The sequence below is a fragment of the Saccopteryx bilineata genome, chromosome 8 (genome assembly GCF_036850765.1).
Source record: "Saccopteryx bilineata isolate mSacBil1 chromosome 8, mSacBil1_pri_phased_curated, whole genome shotgun sequence".
Classification (NCBI taxonomy): Eukaryota; Metazoa; Chordata; class Mammalia; order Chiroptera; family Emballonuridae; genus Saccopteryx; species Saccopteryx bilineata.
The window spans coordinates 65,416,909-65,443,448 of NC_089497.1; the positions used below are offsets into that span (position 1 = coordinate 65,416,909).

At 39.4% G+C, this 26,540-nt stretch overlaps 1 protein-coding gene across 12 annotated transcripts in view; it reads right to left on the bottom strand.

Moving 5' to 3' along the window:
- Positions 1-26,540, bottom strand: part of LPP (LIM domain containing preferred translocation partner in lipoma) — a 736,954-nt gene that overhangs the window by 500,630 nt on the left and 209,784 nt on the right. The window contains exon 4 of one of the 12 annotated variants that reach the window (XM_066241275.1): positions 19,468-19,556. The exons of the other annotated variants lie outside the window; for them this stretch is intronic. The gene's annotated coding sequence lies outside the window, so the exon portion shown is untranslated. The remainder of the gene's footprint in view (positions 1-19,467; positions 19,557-26,540) is intronic. 12 annotated transcript variants of the gene reach the window in all.

A 26,540-nucleotide genomic window follows, 5' to 3' on the forward strand; every position in this document is an offset into this window, starting at 1 on the left:
ACTTGTATGAAAACACATAAACATCACATTTTAGTTGTCTGTTTGCAAGACTGTTGTGCCCATTAGACAGGCCATAAAATTTTACTAGCACTTAGGAATGTTTTAATGGATTTTAATTTCTAATAATTTTGTTTGTATTTTCCTTCTTAAATTCATCTTGGTGCCTGACCTGTGGTGGTGCAGTGGATAAAAAGCATCGACCTGGAATGCTGAGGTTGCCGGTTTGAAACCCCGGACTTGCTTGGTCAAGGAACATATGTGAGTTGATGCTTCCTGCTCCTCCCCACCTTCTCTCTCTCTTTCTCTCTCTCTCTCAATCTCTCTCCTCTATGAAATGAATAAATAAAATAAAAAAAAATTCCTTTTGGTACCCCAATAAAATAAGCAGAATAATAGAAAAAATAATTCTACTTTAGATATACATAACTTGCAAAAGCAGAAATATTTCATTTTGTCTTCAATGAATGAGTCCACTTTTGACAAATCTCAGGTCATATTTATTATCTGTGACTCTGTGAAACAATGTTTATTCAGGCCGCATAACCTGCTAAGAGTAATCATAGCAATTAGACATAGAGCTAACTTTTATATATCAGCCTTCTGAACATTATACTGCTCACAAAACTGTCACCTGTCAACTGTGCTGTTTGTATACTATTGTTGCAACTATTAGTCATAAATAGCTTGGAGCCTTTGCGTGGAGTTTGAACATTATAATTTGAATTAATGTTGTTAAATGTATGAAATAATATTGTTATAAATTAAAGTTTCCAATTTAATCTTTGTTGCTCTAATACTTAATTCCCATACTAAATTTTTGTTAAGCCTAAAATACGCTTCATCCTAAATTTAAAATAAAATGATATTGCTCAATTAGATTAAAATGCCCCGACATTGGAAAAATAAAAAGGGAAAAAGGAGAGATACAAATTTTCAAACTTCAAGGACCATGAGAATGCAGTTTTAGAAAACAAAGCAATTCAACTTCATGCATTACATGCTCTGAAGTAAAAATCATTTTTGTTTAACAGCAATCCAAGAAGTTGGAGAAATTTCCCAGTATTTGAAATGGTATGAAAAACAGACAAGCTGCTCCATGTTATAAATTCAAATTATGTAAGAGAAGCTCGTTTTGCAATTTCACATTTAATAGCAAACAATTGAAACCATTTTCAACTGGTGACCTTTTTCTTAAGTCATGTTGGAAGTTGTTCTACTTTTATTTCAAGATTTTGAAACAGAGACAAAAACTGTATACACATTGGCCAATGGAAGCTGAGTGAACACCAGCCAAGCTGTTTCGGATCAGTTTCAGAATGACATCAGTGAATGTAATTCCCTTTTAAATTTCTCTCGATGAAAGTATGGGTGTTGTACCTTCTGCATTTTTATCAATTATTGACCACCACTCAACAAAGACAATGTGACGTGTAAAAAATGTACTGAATTGGCTAATATTATTGGGAAATAAAACACACACACACTCTTACTGTAGACATTTTTAAGGTAATTCCTAAGACACAGCAGTCACCAAGAGAGAAGTTCAATACCCAAATTGCTAAGGAAGATATTTCTTCTAATGTGGAACTTAGGTTGAAATTTAACGACCACCTGTAAGTGGTCCAATGACCAGGAGCTCAGTATCTCACAAGCAGCCCCTTCCATGGCAGAAAAGTTGTAACTGTGAGAGAGTTATATGTAGCTGAATCCTGTGTTCCCATTAGAACCACCCCTCTGTCCTACCTTTGCCCTCTGTAATCACAAGCCCTCTTATATATGACAGCCCTCCAGATAGTTGAAGTCACTTTTAAGTTTCCTGTTCAGTTTATTTTCCTGTGTTCCAAGTTTAAAAAGTCCACTTATTCCTTCTTTTTAACTAGTCTTAGAGTTTTAGAATAACATGAAATTTAAATCTCAAACCAATAGTTTTCAAATGGTTCTTTAGCAAAAAAATTGCTTCTTTATGCCAAATCTTGAAGAAAATCCCAAGAATAAAATAGACGAATTGATAAAACAGTTCTTTACACTTTATTTAAATCCCCGTCCTTTGGCAGCGCACACTTCACTTGCAGGGGAAGTATAAAATGCATTACTGTCATCCCTAGGGGGCCTGTTCCAGGACCCCTCTCAGATACCAAAGTCACAGATGCTCAAGTTCCTTATATTAAAAAGCATAATATTTATATATAACCTATGAGCACCCTCCAGTATACTTCAAATCATCTTTAGATTACTTATAATACCTCATACAATGCAAATGATATGTAAATACTTGTGATACTATTATGATGTTTAGGGAATAATGACCAAAAAATGCCTGTACATGTTCAGAACAGGCACAAAACCGCTGTAGGCTTGATCACATAAGTACACACCAGCAATAATAATACATTTTCTGTGGATGTGGAACCTGTAGACATGGCAGGCTGACTGCACTCCCCTTGCCCTCTGATGAGGGCAATGCTGTGAGCCCAGCTGAAAAACCACTGCTCTAAAATACTACAGTGGTGACTTTGAGTAAATAAACAACAAAGACGGTGTCTTCCTGTATCTTCCTAGTGCCTAGTACAGAGTCTGTCCTTTCATCAGAGCTTAGCCAGTGATTACGAGATAAAAGAGAAGGTAAAGGATTTGGGAATACAAAGAGGCAAGCTCTGCTTCTGAATCATTTTAGTTCACATTTCAGATACTGTTGGCTACCTTTCCTTATAATTAGGGTGCCATACAGCCAATTTATGCCTGCTGTTTTGGTGTGATTATTCACAGTGCTCCTTTACTATATATAGTCACTTATAACACTGTAATAATGAGGTTTTGGTCACTGAATCCAAGAGAATCCTCGACTATGTTCTGGTCCTCTCCCAATGCCTCCCTATGGCCAAAGACCTCACACTCGTTGAGTTTACTACTGCAGTCGCTAAAAGGGCAGGCAGTGCCGTTTGCTACGGGAAGCAGAGAGGCTGTGCAGGCTTCCCTGCTCCACAAGCATGCGCTTCCCAGTAAGCAGAGCTGAATGCACCAGAGCGACTCTGTGGCAGTAGAATAATGTCCTATACAGCAGAAATCTAGCAGAAGCTAGTATCAACTACCCTACACACTCAACCGCCTTCTCCTGAAGCAAAGAACAGCACCTTTTCTAAGACAATCAGATTATTTACTCCAATTATGTCTTTGCCACCTAACCACTTCTATCCCTTACCTCCATCAATACTACCATTTATTTTATCATGTCTACTTGGCTCCAGGTAGAAGGATGGCATGTTTGTCTGACTCTTAATTTGGAAAGAAAACTAGGGAGTGGACAAGAAACAAAAATAAAATGTGTCCAAATTTATTCACTAGGATACAATAGTTAAAGGTGGAGGGGGTTTACGTAAAAATGATTTACACTTCCAAATAGGGGTTTTATAGGAGTTAAGGGAGATGGAGTAAAAATAATTCAATGCAGACCCACAGGTTGTCTATTTAATGTATTTTAAATAAACTATCTAATATTGACTTCCATTGCAAATTCTAAATATATATTCTACATGGGCAGGGGAGGGGGAGAACATATGATATGGAAAGTTGACAGCCTTTGCCAGAGATGGAACTCCCCCCAGACATGGCAAGGACTGTTATATCATAATGCTGCATGTCTCCTCGAAGTACTTTCCAAGATGTTTGAAACCAAAACAGTTTAGAATACTCTCCCAGCTCAGGATCTTCCCTCCTTATGGCATTTTTTCTGATAAATAGGAATTCCCCTTAGGGATTCCCTAAAATAAAGCTGTTGCATTCTCTTCTGTTATATAATTAATTGTGCTGACAAACAGAGATCTAATAGAACATAATTGTAAATCCATCCTCAATTTAGAATCTAGCACATACAGAGAGCCTCATGAAAGATGTGTCCAAACTGTGAAAACCATAACCCTTACTGTGTCGGACATGGAGGACTGGCACTCAAACCTGCCGTATTGCAGAGGCTGCCTTTTAGGTGGGGTTTGACTTAAAAAACAGATTCTGCCAAAATAAAGCAGTGCGATTTGGAAGACAAAAGTAAGATGGAGGCCATATTCCTGTTCCTTCAGCTGTTTTCTGCTAGAAAAACAGACGTGGAGACCAGGGATTGTCTGTATCCACATTCCCACATTCAGTTTTCCTGCAGTTGTCAAGAAGTAGCTGCGGCAGAGGGAGGAGCTAGACTCCACATTTCAGGGTCCAGTTGCCATCTTCCCAATCGTGGCGTCTTCCTCTCAGGTTCACAAGGACAGTGTATTCAGTTGTGTCTTAGCCTCATGATTCCCTGCTGTGCTAACTGAGGAAAAGATAATAAATTTCTGTGGTTCTGGGATTTATTACTGAAAGCTCAGCCTTGAACCTGCTCTGTGCAATCCTTCCAATCATTTTGAAGCACCTAACACCCTGCGTTAAATCTCTTTCTGCTGAAACTACGTAGAGTGATTTGTTTCCCATAGTAAAATCATGTCAACATCCTTCAATTTTAATTTGCCATGTTATCAACAAGATACATTTTGGAGAAGGCAGAGATCCTGAAAACAGTGTCTGTTCTCTGGTCTTAACCATGAACAGAAACAGTTGCAAGCATGATCTTGGATTTTCCTCCCTGAGGCTTTCCAGCTGGAGGCTGGCACAGTACAGAACATTTGTGGGGGTCACTTGTTCAAATCATTCATCGTGCAAGCAAATCTTGAGTGCCCATATCACGTGTCCTGCTCACTAGGGAGCAGAGCTGTGCCTAGAGAGGACACTGCACCACCCTCTCCAGGTCCCAAGTCTGCTGGGAAGTGGTATGCTAAGACGGAAAGTATTAGGTGTTAGGGAGCAATCCAGCAGGAAAACTAATCTCATCTCAGCATTCTACCTAGGCTCTGTCACTAACAGGCCATGTTTTCTAATCAAGAAGGCAGACAGATGAAAGTCCCTTTAAACTCTAACATCCCACTGCATGATGATTATTTGTGCTCAGGAGGGAATTTACTTGGATTCAAGTCCTAACAAAACTTCCTAAAGTTACAGTTCCCTAAAACTGAAGGTCAGAGCCCAAAGGTCACGAAACACACAAATCTCCTAAAGTTAAAATAGGAACAGGAATCAGTGACCCTCCAAATGTTCTATACTGCGCCAGCCTCCAGCCAGAGAGCCTCAGGGAGGAAAATCCAAGATCACGCTTGCAACTGTCTCTGTTCATGGTTATGGACACCAGACAACAGACACGGTGTTTTCAGGATCTCTGCCTTCTCCAACAATGCCTCACTTTCTGAAGAAAAGGGGAATATTTACATATACTATCTTCTCTGAGAGTACTCAAACCAATCACAGTGTGAAAGAAGTATTAGACAAACGAATGCTTAGATTTCTCAGGAGAGATCACTAATTTCTTCATGTCTTGAACAAAAACATCCTTGATACTCCTAAAAGAGAAGCAGTTTCATGGACAGGAAGAAAAAGGTCAAGAGAGGCAAGGTCATACATCTAATGGCAGTTTTGGTGCCAGCTCCAAAGGTGGCCTGGCCAGGGTCTCCCAGACCTTCTTGAGCCTTGACTTCCTCATCTGTAAAATGGAGACAATATTTGACCTGCTAACCTCACAGGTGCTTATGAGGATAAAGTGAAATACTGAAGACAAGAGCATTCTGCAGGCAACAGATGACCTATATTACATATATATTTATATGTGTGTAAAAAGGAAGAGTATTAATAAAGGAATTTCAAAGGAAAGCTATGAATGGTACTTCTCAAGGCCCGGCAGCAAAAGGAAATATAAATATAGCAGTGATTTTAAAATTTCATAATTTGGGGGAAGAAATGGTGATCAGCATTGTGACAAACAATCATGTCCAAAAGAGAAGAGAAACCGGCTCAGCTCTGTGATAATTGTCTCAGTTCCTGTAGCAAACACAACAATGGAAAGAGTGCAGGGAGGGGCAAGGGCAGCCTTTGTGACTGTGGCACACCAGGGACCTGGAGACACTGGCTCTAACAGAGGACATTTCCACCTCAGTAACTGTAGTGATCTCAAAGCGTGTGCTCTGTAAGAATTCTGGGGTGACTCCACCCCTTTCTCAGCTGTATGTCTTGGAAATTCGAAATAATGATCATCACTCAGAAGTGAAACATAACACTGATAGTTCTCTGAAGTAGGGGAACTGGAGAGTATGAAGCCAGCTCGAGGTTTGCTCACTTAAATGGATGGAAATACAAAGGCATATGGTGCCCACATCTGGAGAGCAGCACCCAAAGGGCAGAGATAGGCTCAGGTAATACTCAGGTAACAACTATAGTAACTCTAAAAGAGATGAAGGCAACTAAGCAAGCAGTCAAGCTAGGACACAGGTAAGAAGCAAGCTGAAAATCCAGTCCCAGGCCCCCGGGCACAAAGTCACAGAAAGAAATGCAATTCAGGAAGCAAAATGGCGCACTCTTGGTTTGCACTGGGTTGGAGTTACCACAGGGGTCTCCAGGGCTTTCAGATATCAGGTGACAAAGAGAACAAATAAGCTAGATAAATCAATCCTACCTGTAATTCACTGAAGGGAAGACCTCAGGGGCAAATAGAGCAAATAATTAAATAAAAATAAAGTACGCACACATGCACAACTTCAATAGTAGTCAGGAAAACGCAGATTAAAACACCAATGAGATACTACTTGTCACACACAGACTGGCCAAACTTAAAAGATTCATCAAATTCACTTTAGAATTAGATGTATGGGGAACCTGACATTATATTATTTTTTTCCTCATAAACAGAGGCATTCTCTATTTAATTTATTACACGTATGACTTCTCTATGGCTACTTTGGTGCTATAATGGCAGAGCTGAGTGGTTGTGACAGAGATTGTCTGACCTTCAAAACCTAAAATATTCGCTACCTGGCCTTTTAATGAAAAATTCTGCAACCCCCAGTTCTAAACAAAAAAATGTTGTTGCTTCCAAGTGCTACAGATATAATAAATCTCTTTCTTTTTCTTAAAACTTGCTGGTTGTTTTTTTTAAACATGACCTTTTATTCATATCAGGGTCTATTTTGATATATATTCATAATATAATTCTTTTTCACTAGTGCCTAGTAATTGCCCAAATACCCCAATGCCATTAGGATAATCCTTCCTTCTCAGAGTGTTTCAAGGTGGTCCCTTTGCTGCATATTCCATTCCACACATAGTCGCTCTGTTTCTGGGTGAGTTATGTTACTGCCATGGTCTCCATCTAGTCCATCACCGACATTTCATCATTTCAATTAGGGTTGCATCTAGCCAGCTGGTCCCAGTTCCTCATTACTCTTATTTTTCAAATTTCTCTTAGCTATTTTGCCTGGTTTTTTTTAAACAAAAAATTTTAGATATTTTATTTGTTAATATGCAAGAACAATTTTTTAAAATTTTATTTAGAGGGGAGAGACAAGATGGCGCTGGAGTAGGCGGACGTACCAACATAAACCTCCCAGAACCAAAGGGGATTACAAACTAATTTTATGAACTATCATCTGGAAAAACCAACTTTGGACTAAACTAAGAGGACTCTTCAACCAAGGAACACTGAAGAAGCCACACCGAGACTGGTAGGAAAAGCAGAAACGCAGAGAGGGCTGCCCAGCTCCCCGGAGCGAACAGCAGCAGGGAGAGACTCGCGTGGCGGGAAGTGAGTTTAGCAGAGGGGGAAGGGTCCTGATCCCCAGGAATAAAGCCCCAGCCTGCAGCCCCAAAGCCCAGAAGAGGCATAAGGACAGTATTTAGCTGGAAACAAGTCAGGATACTGTTTATGAGAAAGAGTATGATTTCTCAGGCCCAGGATTTTTCTTAAAGGGTCCGCGCAGAACATCTATCTCACAACCACTCACTTGGGCTCCTGGGGACGGGGAGAAAGAGGAGAGGACTAGAGTAACAGGAAGAGAGTGTAGTCTAGGAGGCACAGGGAGAAACATTTTGGGAGACAGCCACCCTAACCCCTGGGACGAGTCACTCCTAAAAGCTGAAGTGAATATTTCCCCCGGAAACAGCAATACCAGCAAAGGGAAGCAGGAGAGCAGACAAACAAGCTCCCCCGTGGCACTCAGAGCAGAGTTGCAGAGAAGGAGGGACCTTTTGGGTCTACAGTAGTGAGTCTTAGGGTCTGAGCTGCAACCCCCCACCCACGCGGCTGAGGGCGCACGGGAGGGCAGGCGGCAGCAGAAGACAAAAGCGTGGTTCTTCTGGCAGGGGCGGAAGCCAGCTGGCCACCACTGGGCTCAGATGTGAGCCCAATCTTGCCCGGCTGGGGAGAAGGGGGCATGCAAAAGCGGTCAAGCTCAGCTGCCGGCAGCCTGTAATCCAGCCTGCGGGAGAAGGGCGGGAACCCTGGAAAGGGTGGAGACCAGCCCCTGAGCAAGGGCAGAGGAGCACAGCCTTGCCCCGCCCGTGCAACCCAGGCTTGAGGTCTGACTTGGGAGCGGGCTCCTCCCGCAGGGGTGGAGCCAAAAGCCCAGAAGAGGCAGAGTTCTGCTACTGAGCTGAGCTTGGGCACGCAGTCCTGCCTGGTGGTAGAGCCAAGGCTAGCAGCTGTTCCTCGAGTGGGCTCCTCCTGCAAGGGCAGGGCGAAAGCCCGGAAACAGGCGGAGACCCGCAGCTCAGCAAAGGTGCTCGACAATGCCCTCAGGACTGAGCATAACGTTACACACGGGGGCAGGGCAAAGGCCAAGGCCACCAACACTTGTGCACCGCAGCGCGTGATCACAGCCACTCCCGTGAAGAGAAAATGCAGAGGCAGGGAAATACAACACAAATGAACAAAGAGAAATCCCCAGAAAAGGACCTAAGTGAATCAGATATAACCAAATTACCAGATGCAGAGTTTAAAATAACGATTGTTAGGATGCTCAAAGATATTAGAACAACCATAGATGGCCACTATGAAAACCTAAATAAAGAGATAACAAATATAAAAAAGGACACTGAAATAATAAAAAAGAACCAGTCAGAAATGACAAATACAATATCTGAAATAAAGAATACAATGGAAGGAATTAAAAGCAGGATGGATGAAGCAGAGAATCGAATCAGTGAGTTAGAGGACACGATAAATAAAGGCACGGAAGCAGAGCAGAAAAAAGAAAAGAGACTCAAAAAGTCTGAGGAAACTCTAAGAGAGCTCTGTGACAACATGAAGAGAAATAACATCCGTATCATAGGGGTTCCTGAAGAAGAAGAGAAAGAACAAGGGATAGAGACTTTGTTCAAATATATTATAGTGGAAAACTTCCCCCAATTAAGGCAGGAAAACATTTCACATGTTCAGGAAGCACAGAGAACTCCATTAAGGAGAAACCCAAAGAAACCAACACCAAGACACATCATAATTAAAATACCAAAGCTAAATGATAAAGAGAAAATATTAAAAGCTGCTAGAGAAAAAAAGACTATCACCTACAAAGGAGCCCCCATAAGAATGACTTCTGACTTCTCAACAGAAACACTTGAGGCCAGAAGGGAATGGCAAGAAATATTCAAAGTAATGCAGAACAAGAACCTACAACCAAGACTACTTTATCCAGCAAGGCTATCATTTAAAATTGAAGGAGAAATAAAAAGCTTTACAGACAAAAAAAACCTCAAGGAATTCACTGCAACCAAACCAAGGCTGCAAGAAATGCTAAGGGACCTGTTGTAAACAGATCAAAGGAAAAAAAGAATATAGCAAAAGAGGAATACAGTTTTAAAGGAAAAAAATGGCAATAAACAATTACATATCAGTAATAACCTTAAATGTTAATGGATTAAATGATCCGATCAAGAGACATAGGGTAGCTGCATGGATAAGAAAACAGGACCCATACATATGCTGTCTACAAGAGACACACCTTAAATCAAAAGATGTACAAAGACTAAAGATAAAAGGATGGAAAAAAATATTTCACGCAAATGGAAATGAAAAAAAAGCAGGGGTAGCAATACTTATATCAGACAAAATGGACTTTAAAACAAAGACCATAGTTAGAGATAAAGAAGGTCACTACACAATGATAAAGGGAGCAATCCAAAAGGAAGATATAACCATTATAAATATCTACGCACCTAATATAGGAGCACCTAAATATATAAAGCAGAATTTGATGGACTTAAAGGGCGAGATCAACAGCAATACTATAATAGTAGGGGATTTCAATACCCCATTAACATCATTAGATAGATCCTCAAGAAAGAAAATTAACAAAGAAACAGCAGACTTAGAGGACATATTAGATCAACTCGATTTAATAGATATCTTCAGAACCTTTCACCCTAAAACAGCAGAATATACATTCTTTTCAAGCGCTCATGGTACATCCTCTAGAATAGACCACATGTTAGGGCACAAAAGCAGTCTCAACAAATTTAAGAAGATTGAAATCATATCAGGCACTTTCTCTGATCACAATGGCATTAAACTAGAAATCAACCACAATAGAAAAATTGAAAAAACATTCAAACACTTGGAAACTAAATAGCATGTTATTAAATAACGAATGGGTTAACATTGAGATCAAAGAAGAAATTAAAAAATTCCTAGAAATGAATGACAATGAGCATACAACAACTCAAAATTTATGGGACACAGCAAAAGCAGTCATGAGAGGGAAGTTTACAGCATTACAGGCATACCTCAAGAAGCTAGAAAAAGCTCAAACAACTTAACCCTGCATCTAAAAGAACTAGAAAAAGAACAGCAAGCAAAGCCCAGAGATAGTAGAAGGAAGGAAATAATAAAGATCAGAGCAGAAATAAATGACATAGAGGCAAAAGAAACAATACAGAGGATCAATGAAACCAGGAGCTGGTTCTTTAAAAAGGTAAACAAGATCAATGAACCTTTAACGAGACTCACCAAGAAAAAAAGAGAGAGACTCAAATAAATAAAAATAAAAACGAGAGTGGAGAAATAACAACTGACACAACAGAAATACAAAATATTGTAAGAAAATACTATGAAGAACTATACACCAAAAAACTAGACAACCTAGATGAAATAGACAAATTCCTTGAATCATATAATCTTCCAAAAATCAATTTGGAAGAATCAGAAAACCTAAACAGACCAATTATAACAAATGAGATTGAAACAGCTATCAAAAAACTCCCAAAAAAGAAAAGTCCTGGGCCTGATGGCTTCACAAGTGAATTCTAACAAATATTCAAAGAAGAACTAACTCCTATCCTTCTCAAGCTATTTCAGAAAATTCAAGAGGAAGGAAGACTTCCAAACTCCTTTTATGAGGCGAGCATAGTTCTGATTCCAAAACCAGGCAAAGACAACAACAAAAAAAGAAAATTATAGGCCAATATCCCTGATGAATTTAGATGCAAAAATCCTCAACAAAATATTAGCAAACCGGATCCAGCAATATATGAAAAAAATCATACACCATGATCAAGTGGGATTTATTCTTGGGAGGCAAGGCTGGTACAATATTCGCAAATCAATCAATGTGATTCATCACATAAACAAAAGAAAGGAGAAAAACCACGTGATAATTTCAATAGATGCAGAAAAAGCATTTGATAAAGTCCAGCACCCATTCATGATCAAAACTCTCAACAAAGTGGGAATACAGGGAACATACCTCAACATGATAAAGGCCATCTATGACAAACCCACAGCCAACATCATACTCAATGGGCAAAAATTAAAAGCAATCCCCTTAAGATCAGGAACAAGGCAGGGGTGCCCCCTTTCACCACTCTTATTCAACATAGTTCTGGAAGTCCTAGCCACAGCAATCAGACAAGAAAAAGAAATAAAAGGCATCTGAGTTGGAAAAGAACAAGTAAAACTATCATTATTTACAGATGATATGATATTGTATATAGAAAACCCTGAAGTCTCAGTCAAAAAACTACTAGACCTGAAAAATGAATTTGGCAAGGTGGCAGGATATAAAATCAATACTCAGAAATCAGAGGCATTTTTATACACTAATAATGAACTGTCAGAAACATAAATCAAGGAATCAATCCCCCTTACCATTGCAACCAAAAAAATAAAGTACCTAGGAATAAATCTAACCAAGGAGATTAAAGACTTGTACTCGGAAAATTATAAAACATTGATAAAAGAAATCAGTGAAGATACGATTAAGTGGAGGCATATACCATGCTCATGGTTAGGAAGAATAAACATCATTAAAATGTCTATATTACCCAAAGCAATTTATAAATTCAATGCAATATCGATTAAAATACCAATGACTTACTTCAAAGATATAGAACACATATTCCAAAAATTTATATGGAACCAAAAGAGAACACGAATAGCCTCAGCAATCTTGAAAAGGAAGAATAAAGCGGGAGGTATCACACTTCCGGATATCAAGTTATATTGTAAGGCCATTGTACTCAAAACAGCATGGTACTGGCATAAGAACAGGCACATAGATCAATGGAATAGAACAGAGAACCCAGAAATAAACCCACAGCTCTATGGACAACTGATATTTGACAAAGGAGGTAAGAAAATACAATGGAGTAAAGACAGCCTCTTCAACAAATGGTGTTGGGAAAATTGGACAGCTACCTGCAAAAAAAATGGAACTAGACCACCAACTTACACCACTCACAAAAATAAACTCAAAATGGATAAAAGACTTAAATGTAAGCCATGAAACCATAAGCATCTTAGAAGAAAACATAGGCAGTAAGCTCTCTGACATCTCTCGCAGCAATATATTTGCTGATTTGTCTCCACAGGCAAGTGAAATACAAGACAGGATAAACAAATGGGACTTTATCAAACTAAAAAGCTTCTGCACAGCTAAAGACAATAAGAACAGAATAAAAAGACAAACTACACAATGGGAGAACATATTTGACATTGCGTCTGATAAGGGGTTAATAACCAAAATTTATAAAGAACTTGTAAAACTTAATACCAGGAAGACAAACAATCCAATCCAAAAATGGGCAAAAGAAATGAATAGACACTTCTCCAAAGAGGACACACAGATGGCCAATAGGCATATGAAAAAATGTTCAACATCACTAATTATTAAAGAAATGCAAATTAAAACCACAATGAGATATCACCTTACACCAATCAGAATGGCGCTCATCAATAAAACAACCCAGAATAAGTGCTGGCGAGGATGTGGAGTAAAGGGAACCCTCCTGCACTGCTGGTGGGAATGCAGACTGGTACAGCCACTGTGGAAAAAAGTATGGAGATTCCTCAAGAAATTAAAAATCGAACCGCCTTTTGACCCAGCTATACCACTGTTAGGAATATACCCCAAGAACATCATAGCACTGTTTGAAAAGAAGAAATGCACCCCCGTGTTTATGGCAGCATTGTTCACAATAGCAAAGATCTGGAAACAGCCCAAGTGTCCATCAGAGGATGAGTGGATTAAAAAGCTTTGGTGTATATATATACTATGGAATACTACTCAGCCATAAGAAATGATGACATAGGATCTTTTACAACAACATGGATGGGCCTTGATAACATTATACTGAGCGAAAGAAGTAAATCAGAAAAAACTAAGATGATTCCATACATAGGTGGGACATAAAGATGAGACTCAGAGACATGGACAACAGTGTTGGGGTTACAGGGTGGGGGGAGGAGAGGGAGGGGGTTGGGGGAGGGGAGAGGCACAAAATTCATGGCTTTTCAGCATTTGCCATATTCCCCCCTTAATCTATACACAGACAGCAAATATTTACTTATGGTGTTTCCACTATAAAGACTGCTGTCTTAGGGACAAATGCTGATGAACTATTTAGCAGTTCCTATTTCTTCAAAGACTTATATGTCAACATAGAGCTCCATGTTTCATAGGACATACTCAAGCTCACTCCATGCTTGCTGGAGCTTTAGCACAAGGGAATGCCCTTTTCTTTTCTTTTCTTTTCTCTTTTCTTTCTTTTTTTTTGTTGTAATTTTTCTTTTATTTACTTATTTTTTGTATTTTTCTGAAGATGGAAATGGGGAGGCAGTCAGACAGACTCCCGCATGCGCCTGACCGGGATCTGCCTGGCATGCCTACGGGGGGGGGGGATGCTCTGCCCATCTGGGGTGTTGTGCTGTTACAACCAGAGCCATTCTGGCGCCTGGGGCAGAGGCCATGGGGCCATCCTTAGTGCCCGGGGTGGCTTTGCTCTGGTGGAGCCTTGGCTGCGGGGGGTGGAGGGGGGGAGAGAGACAGAGAGGAAGGAGAGGGGGAGGTGTGGAGAGGTAGATGGGCGCTTCTTCTGTGTGCTCTGACGAATGCTGATGAACAGGAGACACCAAATCTTTTTCGCCTGCAAACTACCTTCTTTATTAGATCCAGCTAATAACACTCTTTTGTCTTTTTCCAAATAGCTTCAGATATATGGAAAAGATTTATATAGGCGGATGGGGATCCTCAAACCCCTCAGCGAGATCTTCTGAGCATGGCTTTTAAGATACCTAGAGGCAGAAAAGGCCCAATAGAGATCAGGGGAACTACTAGCTTTTAGGATACACCCTTAAAGGCATCAACGCCCCAAAGGGGTCTCATAGAATGCCATCTGGGTCCTGCTTCAATAGTGGAAAGGAAGGTCATTGAGCTAAAGCCTGCCAGGCTTACACGCCTCTGCTGTAAGGAAACAGGGACACTGGAAGGTAGGCTTCCCCCTCGCTCCTCTAAGGGAGGGTTCAATCTCTTCCAGCCCTGCTCCAGCCACCTATGACCTAACCTTACCCAGAAAGCTGGGGCTTGCCACTGAAGGCTGAAGGTGCCCAGGGCCGTCGGCCCCATCTATGACACTGTGGACGAGCCTAGGGTATTTCTTCCAAGAAGCAGGTAAACTGATCTCATTTGCACAAGGGCCACTTAACTATGTTTTGCCTAAATAGTCAGGTTTTTATTCTTCCCTCAAAGATCTCTGTTGTGGGTGTTGATAGTCCTATTTTCTGCTGCTTTGCTTAATATATAGTGTTTCCCTTATCCCTCCTACCTCAATGCCCCACTCATATTTCAGGCTGGGACCTACTCTTAATTTAGAGCTCTCTTTCTCCCTTTTGCCAACTTCTATTATGAATTTACCTTTGCCACCCAGCTTAGTGTATCCCAAGGTTCTCTTTACCATGCCACAGTCGCAGAGCTCAGGGAAAAGCAACCTGGTCTCATCTCTCCAGGCAGAGGAGAACAGAAACTCCATCTCCACACATGATGCAAATGCTTTTCCAGTCTACCTGAATCATTACCAGCTAGAAGCGGTGGTCATTGGGACTTGGACATGAGCTGCAAAGTATAGAATGGTGACAACAATTCCAGTGCCATGAGGACTTTTCCTGGATGTGGACTTTTCCTGGACTCCTGCTCCCTGTGACAGCTCCTAACTGACTGAACTGTGGTTGGGTTGCATTTTTCAGGAATTTGGCATGGTGATGGGGCCAACTTGGACTTGGTGAACATGTTAAGTACACTACTCTTTTATGGATTCTTGCTGTATTGGCCAAGAGTTTGCCTAAAGGCTTTTAATCACTGTAAAAAAAAAATAGAAGACTGGATAAAGAAGATGGGGCACATATACACCATGGTATACTATTCAGCTAGAAGAAATGATGACATCGGATCACTTACAGCAGAAGGGTGGAATCTTGATAACATTATGCGGAGTGAAATAAGTGAATCAGAAAAAAACAAGAACTGCAGGATTCCATACATTTGTGGGACATAAAAATGAGACTAAGAGACATGGACAGGAGTGGGGTGGTTACGGGGGGTGGGGGGAGAGAAGGAGGGAGAGGGGGAAGGGGAGGGGTACAGAGAAAGCTGGATAGAGGGTGACGGAGGACGATCTCTCTTTGGGTGATGGGTATGCAACAGAACTAAATGACAAGATAACCTGGAAATGTTTTCTTTGAATATATGTACTCTGATTTATTGATGTCACCCCATTAAAATAAAAATTTATTTATAAAAAAAAGACAAAAAAATTTTATTTAGAAAATTAAATTTAACAGGGTGACATTATCAATAAGAGTACATAGACTTTAGGTAAATATTTCTATAGCATTTGAACTGTTGATTATGTTGTATACCCATCACCCAAAGTCAAATGTTTTTTCCAACACCTTATATTTGTCCTTCTTTACACCTCTCCCCCCTCCCCCACATCCCTTTCCCCCAGTAACCACTTCACTTTTATCTATGTCTATGATTCTCAGTTTGATATCCCACCTATGTGTGAAATCATAAATTCTTAGCTTTTTCTGATTTACTTATTTTACTCAGTATAATGTTCTCAAGGTCCATCCATGTTGTGATAAATGGCACTATGTCATCATTTCTTATGGCTGAGTAGTATTCCATTGTATATATGTATCACATCTTCTTTATTCAATACTCTATCAAAGGACACTTTGGTTGTTTCCATGTCTTGGCCACTATGAATAATGTGGCAATGAACATGGTGGTGCATGTGTCTTTAAGTACCAATGTTTCTGAGTTTTGGGGGTAGATACCCTGTGGAGAAATTGGTGGGTCATGTGGTAATTCTATTCTTAATTTTTTGAGGAACCACCATACTTTCTTCCATAATGATTGTACTAATTTACATTCCCACCAGCAGTGGGAACTAATGAGTAAGTTCCTTTTTCTCCACAGCCTCTCCAACACTTGTTATTACCTATATTGTTGATAATAGTCAATCTAGGTGTGAGGTGGTATTTCATTGTAGTTTTGATTTTCATTTCTCGAAGAGCTATTCGATAAATATGCAAGAACAATTAACTTGACAATTGTCCTGACATTACATAAAATTTAACAGAAACTACTTAACAACTTTAGTATTTTCATTTTGGAAAAAGATATGCCTTTCAATTTATTCAAGGGTTCCTTCATATGACTCACAAAGTTTTAGAATCTCTTTAAATGAGCCATGCACAATTCTCATTAAAATATTTACTCTGTTTTGCTGTGGAGAGCTTCCCAAAGATCCCAAAGTATTCATTTCCAAATGCCATATACAAAATATACCTACAGATGAGATGTGAAGAAACATGTTTAACCTTATAATAACCAAAGAAATGATAATACTGAAAAACAACATATCTAATGCAGGCATGACTGGAGATATTGACTCACACATTCCTGCTGCAAAGTTAAAAGAAACATTCCTTTTAGAACATGTCATCAGCGGGTTTGAATAACCATAAAATGTTAACCTTTGACCCTGATATTTCAACCATCTGACATCCTGTTCAAGACTTTTGATGCACTAATTTACATTTATATATAAAAATGTTAAACACAGCAATATATAAAAATATTAAAATAATTAAGATATGGCATAACCACTCAATGAAATATTAAACAAATATTAAAATTGTAATCATTCAAGAATATGCAGCCATATAGAAAATGCTTAATGTATGATGCCAAATGATATACAGCACCATGGTAATTTATGCTAATTGCCAAAGAGTAGAAGGTAACACTACCAAAAAAGATAGGTTGCCCCTGTATGGAGGTGGTAGAATTATGGGTGACATTTTTTTTCTATTAAATGTTCTGAGCTTGTCGCAGGGTTGCAACATATTTATACAATTCTTTTTAATGGAGTATCAATTTTTAAGTGCCTTCCAGATCTAATATTTGTAATTCTTTCATTGTTAAAAAAGGGGAAATGAAGTTCAGGCATGTGATCTAACTTTTTGAAATCCTGCAGATCAAGTCCCAGACAGACAGCACTGGGATGAGAATCCAGGGCAATATTGCTTCCTACACAGAATTCTGTGTTGTCATTTTTCTAAGGGTTAAGAAACTCTGACAGGGCAGTGGCGCAGTGGATAGAGCGTAGGACTGGGATGCGGAAGACCCAGGTTCGAGACCTCAAGGTCGCGAGCTTGAGCGAGGGCTCATTTGGTTTGAGCAAAAGTTCACCAGCTTGAGCCCAAGGTCGCTGGCTCCAGCAAGGGATTACTCAGTCTGCTGAAGGCCCACAGTCAAGGCACATATGAGAAAGCAATCAATAAACAATTAAGGTGTTGCAATGCGCAACAAAAAACTAATAATTGATGCTTCTCATCTCTCTCCCTTCCTGTCTGTCTGTCCCTGTCTATCCCTCTCTCTGACTCTCTCTGATTTTGTAAAAAACGAAAAAAAAAGAAAGAAAAAAAGAAACTCTGGGTTCATCTTACTATTTTTGTATATTATAAATTAGTACATGAAAATAACAATGTTCAATTACTGCTCTAAGAGAGCAATGCTTTTCCAAACCCTACAAAACGCTTTGATGTGCTAGTTTGAATTAAACTTCTTTTCTAAATAAGGCTATTGAACCCAGTAGGGGACATCAAAGTATGTCTTTTCTACAAAAGTTTGTTTTTTAGTAATAGTCATTTCCTTGTAAAGTCATAAAGCAATTTTAGTGCTAAGTTAAGAATTAGCTTAATATGAAGGTAAACTTTGGCATTGCACATTCACTTTAGAACCTACAAAGTCTCAACTTGCAGTGTTATCACTCTAGGGGGAAAATTCCTTCAAAATTCAAAGCTAATGAGAACTATTTCCATGACTTTTCTCACTGCAGCCTGACAACAAATTTGGCAGAAGAAGTATTTGGATACCTATATACACAATGGATAACCCTAATTAGTTTTTAATATTGTGTAATGCTTGAAGATAACATTTGGAGCCCATGTGTATTCTAATTTTTTTGAATTTTGAGGGGTTCTAATTAGGTCCCAGTGGAGGTAATATATAGAAAAGAACAAGGTAAAAGAAATCATTAGATAAAAGACAGTCAAGAATAAATGGTTAATGAGACAGAGAGGCTGTGAGTGCATGTGTGTGTGTGCACATGCGCTGATAGAAGCATTGTCTATTGAAAGCACACTTTCCAAGAGACAGATCAAGTACCAACAGTGACTGGTGAGATAATTTCCTATTTCCTGAGATGCTACAGGTCTTTTCCCCTAATTTCTCTGGTTTTCTAAACACTGATATTATCAATTCTCAATCATCAATCATCCATTATAACGTTTTTTTTTGTTCACCTTCTAAAAAAGGGCATATATCTTTCATTCCCCTTTGGCATTATTCAAATCATGATAAAACAAAAATTAAAGGACTGGAAGCTGGGATGAGGTAGAAAAGCCAGGTCAAATTTTCAATACCAGAGGGAGGGCTGGGGGAGGGGAAGTAGTAAGGGTAAGGGGGGTCAAATATATGGTGCCAGATCAAGATTTGACTTTGAGTGGTGGGCACACAATACAGCTGATGTATTGTACACTTGAAACCTTTATAATTTTATTAATCAATGTCACTCCATTAAATTTAAAAAATTAGTACATAAGAAGAATAACCTTGGCAGGAAAGTAGAATTTGAGGGTTAAAAATACAGTGGAAAATGAGAATACTCAGCATCTCTATTCAAGTTTAATCTTTTATTCTCACATACTCCTACTGCATACTTTTGTACCTTCCATAGTGGAAGAGTCCTAGCCCAGCTAATATCAAAACCTTCCTGAGAAGATACCTGTTTTCCTCTACCAGATGCAAAGCTCCTTGAGGGCGGGAACTACTCTTTAATCATCTTTTTGAGATATACAGCGTCGTACACAGTACCTGGTAAAGAAGATACATTTCAGTAAATAATATCTATTTGTAGCAAACCATGCTAAGGAGGTGAGAATAAAATAGAGAAAATTGAGAATAATATTTACCCAAGAATTAATTAAAATAGTCTATAGGTCTTTCCTATGTACATTCAACATTATATAACAAACATAGCAATTTTCCATTCATACATGAAAAAATATTTTCTATATCAGTTATAATTCCGGATTCAGTCTAAGAACAAATGTGCCACAACAGGGTGAAAAAGAGAGTGCAATTTGAGCCAGAATAGACTAAAATTAGATTCAAAAATAGAATACTCATCAAATTTTAATATGTGACAAAAGTCAGTAATTTCATCCTAAAAACTAAAACAAATAAAAACTTTTAAAACAGCAAGAAGATGCTAAGTACCAGTAAGCATCATTGAAAAGCACAGGGTATCTATCATGAACCAGTAACCATACTGACTTGAACCAACTATACATGAACCCTTTCTGGACCTTAGTGTTCACTGAGGCATTTGGACCCTATGTACCTCCAGGGTTTTAAGTGTCAGCGAAAACACTAACGTCATCCTTGCTGGGGAAGAGTAACAGTACCAGGAGACTCACAGATAGTAGGAGGATGACACATGTGCAGAGAGAGGATAAAACACAAGAGAGGTGACCAGGAAAGTCAAAGAATAAACTCTTTAAGAACTTAAGATGCCACTAATTTTCATGAAAAACTTTTCAAAAATTGCTAAAACAGTAACAACAACAAACCTTCCCCCAAAACAAAACAGATGAAGAAAAAATATAAAAACCTAATTAAAATCATGCATATGGGCATCTAACATACATAGCATTCATTGTTTTAGGTATTGAGGAAGCTACGAAAGAGGAAGTGTATATAAATCCAAAGGACCTTTGAGTTTACCTAGAGTGAAAACAAACATTACAATTACTCTATGTAGGCCCTGGCCGGTTGGCTCAGTGGTAGAGCATCAGCCCAGTGTATGGATGTCCTGGATTTGATTCCTGGTCAGGGCACGCAGAAGAAGCAACCATCTGCTTCTCCACTCCTTCCCCTTCTCTCTCTCTCTCTCTCTCTCTCTCTCTCTCTCTTCCTCTCCTGCAGCTATGGCTTGATTGATTCCAGCGAGATGGCCTTGGGCACTGAAAATGGCTCCTTGGCCCTTGCTTTGGCCATTGCTGAGCAATGGAGCAATGGCCCCAGATGGGCAGAGCATCGCCCCCTAGTGGGCTTTCCCAGTGGATCCCAGTCTCTCTGCTTCCCCTCCTCTCAATAAATTAAAACAACAACAACAAAAAAAAAAACAATTACTCTATGAAAATGTAGGAAAAAGTGATTTCTTTAGAATCTTTTTAAAGAGTTTTCACATCTATTTTCATAGTCAAAAAATAAACACCATAGTCAAAGTAGACAATATTATTTTTATTTTATAGACTTAAAATTTGATGTTGAAAGAAAATCAATCACACAAATAGCCAATGATCAAGCCTAGACTCGATTAGGTCTACTAATTTCTTTTTTTTAAATATTTATTTTATTGGTTTTTAGAGAGAGAGAAGAACATCAATCTGTTCCTCTATGTACCCTGACTAGGGTTCGAACCAGCAACCTCTGTGCTTTGGCACAATGCTATAACCAATCAAGCTATCTGGAGAGGCACTAATTTCAACATAAGTATGAGTTCCACTATATTCCGCGACCTCTCTTCCAGCTTTCATAAACATCCATGTGACCTGGATGAATACATAATTAAATGATAAAAGGAGATTTATAGGACTTCAGACTCGTGGAATTTGCCTAGGTTAGGATTGATTAGCAAGAGTTACCTGGGCAAATGGAACTGGAGGTAAGTGTTACACCTACCTCAAGAAAAAAAGGAGAAATAAGGTTTTTCCCCCTCTCTCTTCAAAAGTTGCTTAGGCCTGGCCAGTTGGCTCAGTGGTAGAGCATGGGCCTGTTGTGCAGGATTCCCGAGTTCGATTCCCAGCCAGGGCACACAGGAGAAGTGCCCATCTGCTTCTCCACCCCTCCCCCTCTCCTTCCTCTCTGTCACTCTCTTCCCCTCCCACAGCCAAGGCTCCATTGGAGCAAAGTTGGCCGGGGCACTGAGGATGGCTCTATGGCCTCTGCCTCAGGCGCTAGAATGGCTCTGGTTGCAACAGAGCAATGCCCCAGAGGGGCAGAGCATCACCCCCTGGTAGGCATGCTGGGTGGATCCCGGTCTGGCGCATGTGAAATCTGTCTGACTGCCTCCCCGTTTCCAACTTCAGAAAAATACAAAAGAAAAAAAAAGTTCCTTGAGTCATCTCATCTATTGCTATGCTTTTATTGAATATTATATTTTGACAGCTCCCAAATCTAGTATTTACCTTTCTTCGAAACTCCAGCCTTGAACATCCAGTAATTCATTTGCAAATCTCTCAAATCTAAAAAGTAAAATAACTGCCATTCTATTCCATATACATATAGAAGTGGAGCTTTGTTCAGTATTGCCTGTTCTAATAAATGGTACCATCCAACCCCCAAAGTCAGTTATCAGGTAGTTTACTCTGCACCAAGATAGTGGCTTCAGGTACATACTTTGCTTTCCCTCAACATTGTTTAATGGGTGACAACTCCACTGAGAACCTTCTAGGATAAATGTTGTTGGCCAATGGGGAGCAGAATAATCCCCAGGTCGTCTGACCATAAAACCATCTTATGAACATTAAAATATTCCATTACTAATAATTCCATCTTAGCTCTAACTCAACAAGCACTCAATAATGCTTATTGAAGGAAGAGAAAAAAAGGACAGAGGGAGAGAGAAGAAGGAGAAAAGAGGGAGGGAAGAGGAGGGTCAGTGGCAAAAGCAATGGTCAAAAAAGAGTATTTCTAATTTAACTTTATTTTTTATCTCTTGTTATTTGACTTAAATATTTACTTTTTATTTAATTTATTGGATTGATATCAGTTAAATTACATAGGTTTCAAGTGTAATTTAACTTTAAAATACGTGTTAAAGTCTCATGACTGACTTTGGATTTGTTAGTGTTATTGTCATATATTGACAGCTATTTGTCTTTAATCATACTATCATTTTGGACATGTTTCACTTCCCTCTAGGCCTCTACTGTTTCTTGTAGGAGGGTCATCAACTCCAGAATCTAAAAAAGGCATGCCAAGGCCATAAAATGCTTGCTTAAAAATGCAAAACTGTGGCCTGACCAGTGGTGGTGCAGCAGATAGAGTGTCAACCTGGAACACTGAGGTCCCAGGTTTGAAACCTCAAGGTCGCTGGTTTGAGCATGGGCTCACTGGGCTTGAACACAGGCTCACCAGTTTGAGTTCTGGGTAGCCGGCTTGAGTGCCAGATCATCAACATGATTCCAAGGTCACTGGCTTGAGCCCAAAGGTCGATGGCTTGAAGCCCAAGGTCAATGGCTTGGGCCCAAGGTCAATGGTTGAGCAAGGAGTCACTGGCTCAGCTTGAGCCTCCTGGTTAAGGCATGTATGAGAAAAAATCAATGAACATCTAAAGTGATGTAATTATGAATTGATCCTTCTCATCTCTCTCTTCTCTCCCTCTTCTCTTGCTCTCTCAGAAAAATAAAATGCAAAACTCTGAAGAGCATGGGCTCTGGCGTCAGGCTGCAGGGTTTGAAGTTAGGTTCTGTCACCTACTATCTCTGTTACCTCAGGCAAGCTGACTTAACTGCTGTAGGACTGTTTCCAAATCTGTGAGGATCAGTTGTAAAGACTAAATTATATAAGTAAAAAGCTCGAATTATTACATAAGTGATTCTTCTCCTTTCGAGGAACATAAACCACTTGATAATCTCATGAGGGTGGTGATGAGGAGGGGATATACCTCCGCACAAATACAGAAAACTGTGCAAACAATTTCAGGAAGCTCATGGACCACTAGCCCTTAATTTAATAGTCCTTGAACAAGATGACTACTAAAATACCTGCTCTTGCAAAAGCCTGTCACATGAGCAGTTAAGAAACAGTAAATGAAGGATTCCCCTAGGCTTCAAGAGATGCAAACATAAATCAACTATATTTGGGATACTTAGGACTTCCATTTAATAGTCAAGAATCTGTCAAATGAATATAAGGAACATAACCAAGGCCATGATTCCAAATGAAGCTTAAAGAAACTAAAATTCTGCTAAATATTGAATTGTGTTCCCCTAAAATTCATACATTAAAGTACTAACCTTCAATGTGATGATATTTAGTGATGGGGTTTGTGGGAGGTAATTGAGTTTTATGAATTCATGAGGTAGAGACTTAATGATGAAATTAGCACCCTTATAAGAACAGACACCAGAGATCTGGCTCACACTCCCCTCGCCATATGAGTACAGAGTCAGATGGTCTTCTATAAGCCAGGAAGAGAGATCTCACCAAAACCTGACTATACTGGCACCCTAATATCAGACTTCCAGCTTCCAAAACTATGAAAAAAATAAATACATTTCTGTTGTTTAAACCAGTTGGTCTTTGGTATTTTCTTCTGGCAGTCCAAACTAACAGACACTCTGTATCCGAAACAGCACATTACAGGGCCCTGCAGAGAAAGCCAAAGGGGCCAAAAGGACCTATTTCTTCATGACGTAATAAAACAGAAACAATGGATGTTGGCGTGAGCAGGCTGCCTTATCTCAAGTGTTCAAGGAAGAGCACACTTCTTTATTTTACATTTTTTATTGATTGATTGATATATTTTAGAGAAAGGAAGTGAGAGAATGAAGAAGAGAAAGAGAGAGAGGAGAAAAAAAGAAATATCAACTTCTTGATATTCCACCCATTTGTGCATTCGCTGGTTGATTCTTGTATGTGCGATGACTGGGGGTTCAATCCGCATCCCTTGGCATATGGGATGATGCTCCAACCAACTGAGCTATGCAGCTAGAACAACAGCATTTTTTAAAATATATTATTTATTCACTTTTAGAGGGGGGGAGAGAGAGAAGGCAGAAGGAGCAGGAAGCATCAACTTCCATATGTGCCTTGACCAGGCAAGTCCGGGGTTTTGAACCAGTGACTTCAGCATTCCAGGTCAATGCTTTACCCACCAGGCCACCACAGGTCAGGCACATTTTTTAACTATAGCCTATAAAGGTTTATTTTTCACATGCTTCTAAGAGTTTAAGAATACAGTGGTCCCTCATCTATCACGGGCGTTAGGTTCCAGAACCCCCTGTGACAGGTGAAAATCCACGTAGTAGCGACCTTATATTTATTTTATTGTTTATATAATTTTAAGGCTTTACAATCCCTCCCCATACTCTTTTATTAACCTTTCCCACACTTATTTTGTTTATTTTACCACAAAAATCATTAAAATAATAAATATATAAAGGATCAGTTGTAAAGACTAAATTATATAAGTAAAAAGCTCAAATTATTATATAAGCGATTCTTCTTTAGAATCATTGAATAAGTGAATGAAATATAGTGAATTATTTTAACATATGGAGGTAGTAAGGAAAAACAGGAAAGTTTTTTCTTAGGTCAATTTACAATTACTAAATATATAAAAATACCTGTATACTGCAAAATCCCGTGATATAGCAAAAAATCCGTGATACAAAATTAGATATATACAAATGAAAAATCCGAAATACAGTGAGACTAGGAAAAGTGAACCGCAATATGGTGAAGGACGACTGGAACTATAACGGAAAACATCACCTGTGCTTTTCTTACTTGCTCCACCTAACAAACAAGTAAAGTAAGGGTTTGTGAACTATGAGGATAGAGCACTGGGAACTTCAGCGTTCTTGATTTCATACCTGTCTCTCCATTACCAACCTGGGTGACCTAACAGTTTTAATTATCAATGTTTTTTTTCAAATTATACACATTGAATTATATTACTTTTTTTTTTTTTTTTTGTATTTCTTCTGAAGCTGGAAACGGGGAGAGACAGTCAGACAGACTCCCGCATGCACCCGACTGGGATCCACCCGGCACGCCCACCAGGAGCAACGCTCTGCCCACCAGGGGGGGATGCTCTACCCCTCCAGGGCATCGCTCTGCCGCGACCAGAGCCACTCTAGCGCCTGAGGCAGAGGCCAAGGAGCCATCCCCCGCGCCTGGGCCATCTTTGCTCCAATGGAGCCTTGGCTGCGGGAGGGGAAGAGAGAGACAGAGAGGAAGGAGGGGGGTGGGGGTGGAGAAGCAAATGGGCGCTTCTCCTGTGTGCCCTGGCCGGGAATCGAACCCGGCTCCCCCGCACGCCAGGCCGACGCTCTACCGCTGAGCCAACTGGCCAGGGCCAAATTATATTACTTTTATTTAAGAAACAATTGTATCCTGAAAAAAAAAGTTCAAATTAATCCTAATTCCATAGTCTGCTACTAAATTATATTTCTAACTACTTTTACCATGCATCCCTCAAAGGTCTTACTCTGTAGATCCAATATTTTACTTCCAATCTAAAAATAGGGCCCATACTTTCTTATGAAGTCTATTCTCTAAACTCACCATAATGCATCATTTTGGGGTAAACTTCCTTCCTTCCATTCTCCAGTGATCAAAAACCTACTTATCATGCCACAGCATGGATGAAACTGGAAAATATTAGAGTAAGTGAAAGTAACCAGTCACAAAGGAGCACAAATTATATGATTTCATTTATTTGAAATGTCTAGAGTAGGCAACTCTAAAGAGCAGAAAGGAGATTAGTGGCAGCTTAGAGCAGGTAAAAGGAGGTGTGGAGAAATAAGGAGTGAATGCCACTGGGAACAGTCTTTCTTTCTGAGATGACAATAATATTAAAAAATTGATTTTGCTGATGGTTGTACAACATTGTGAATATAATAAAACTTGTAGAATTGTATATTTTTAAAGGTTAATTATATGATTTGTGAGTTAGATCTCAATAAAGCTATTAAAGAAAAAAAAACCTTACTCATCCAACTGGTTCTTCAAAGGCTATATACACTTATTCTCCCCACTCTATCAGCGTTAGAAATCCTTTCA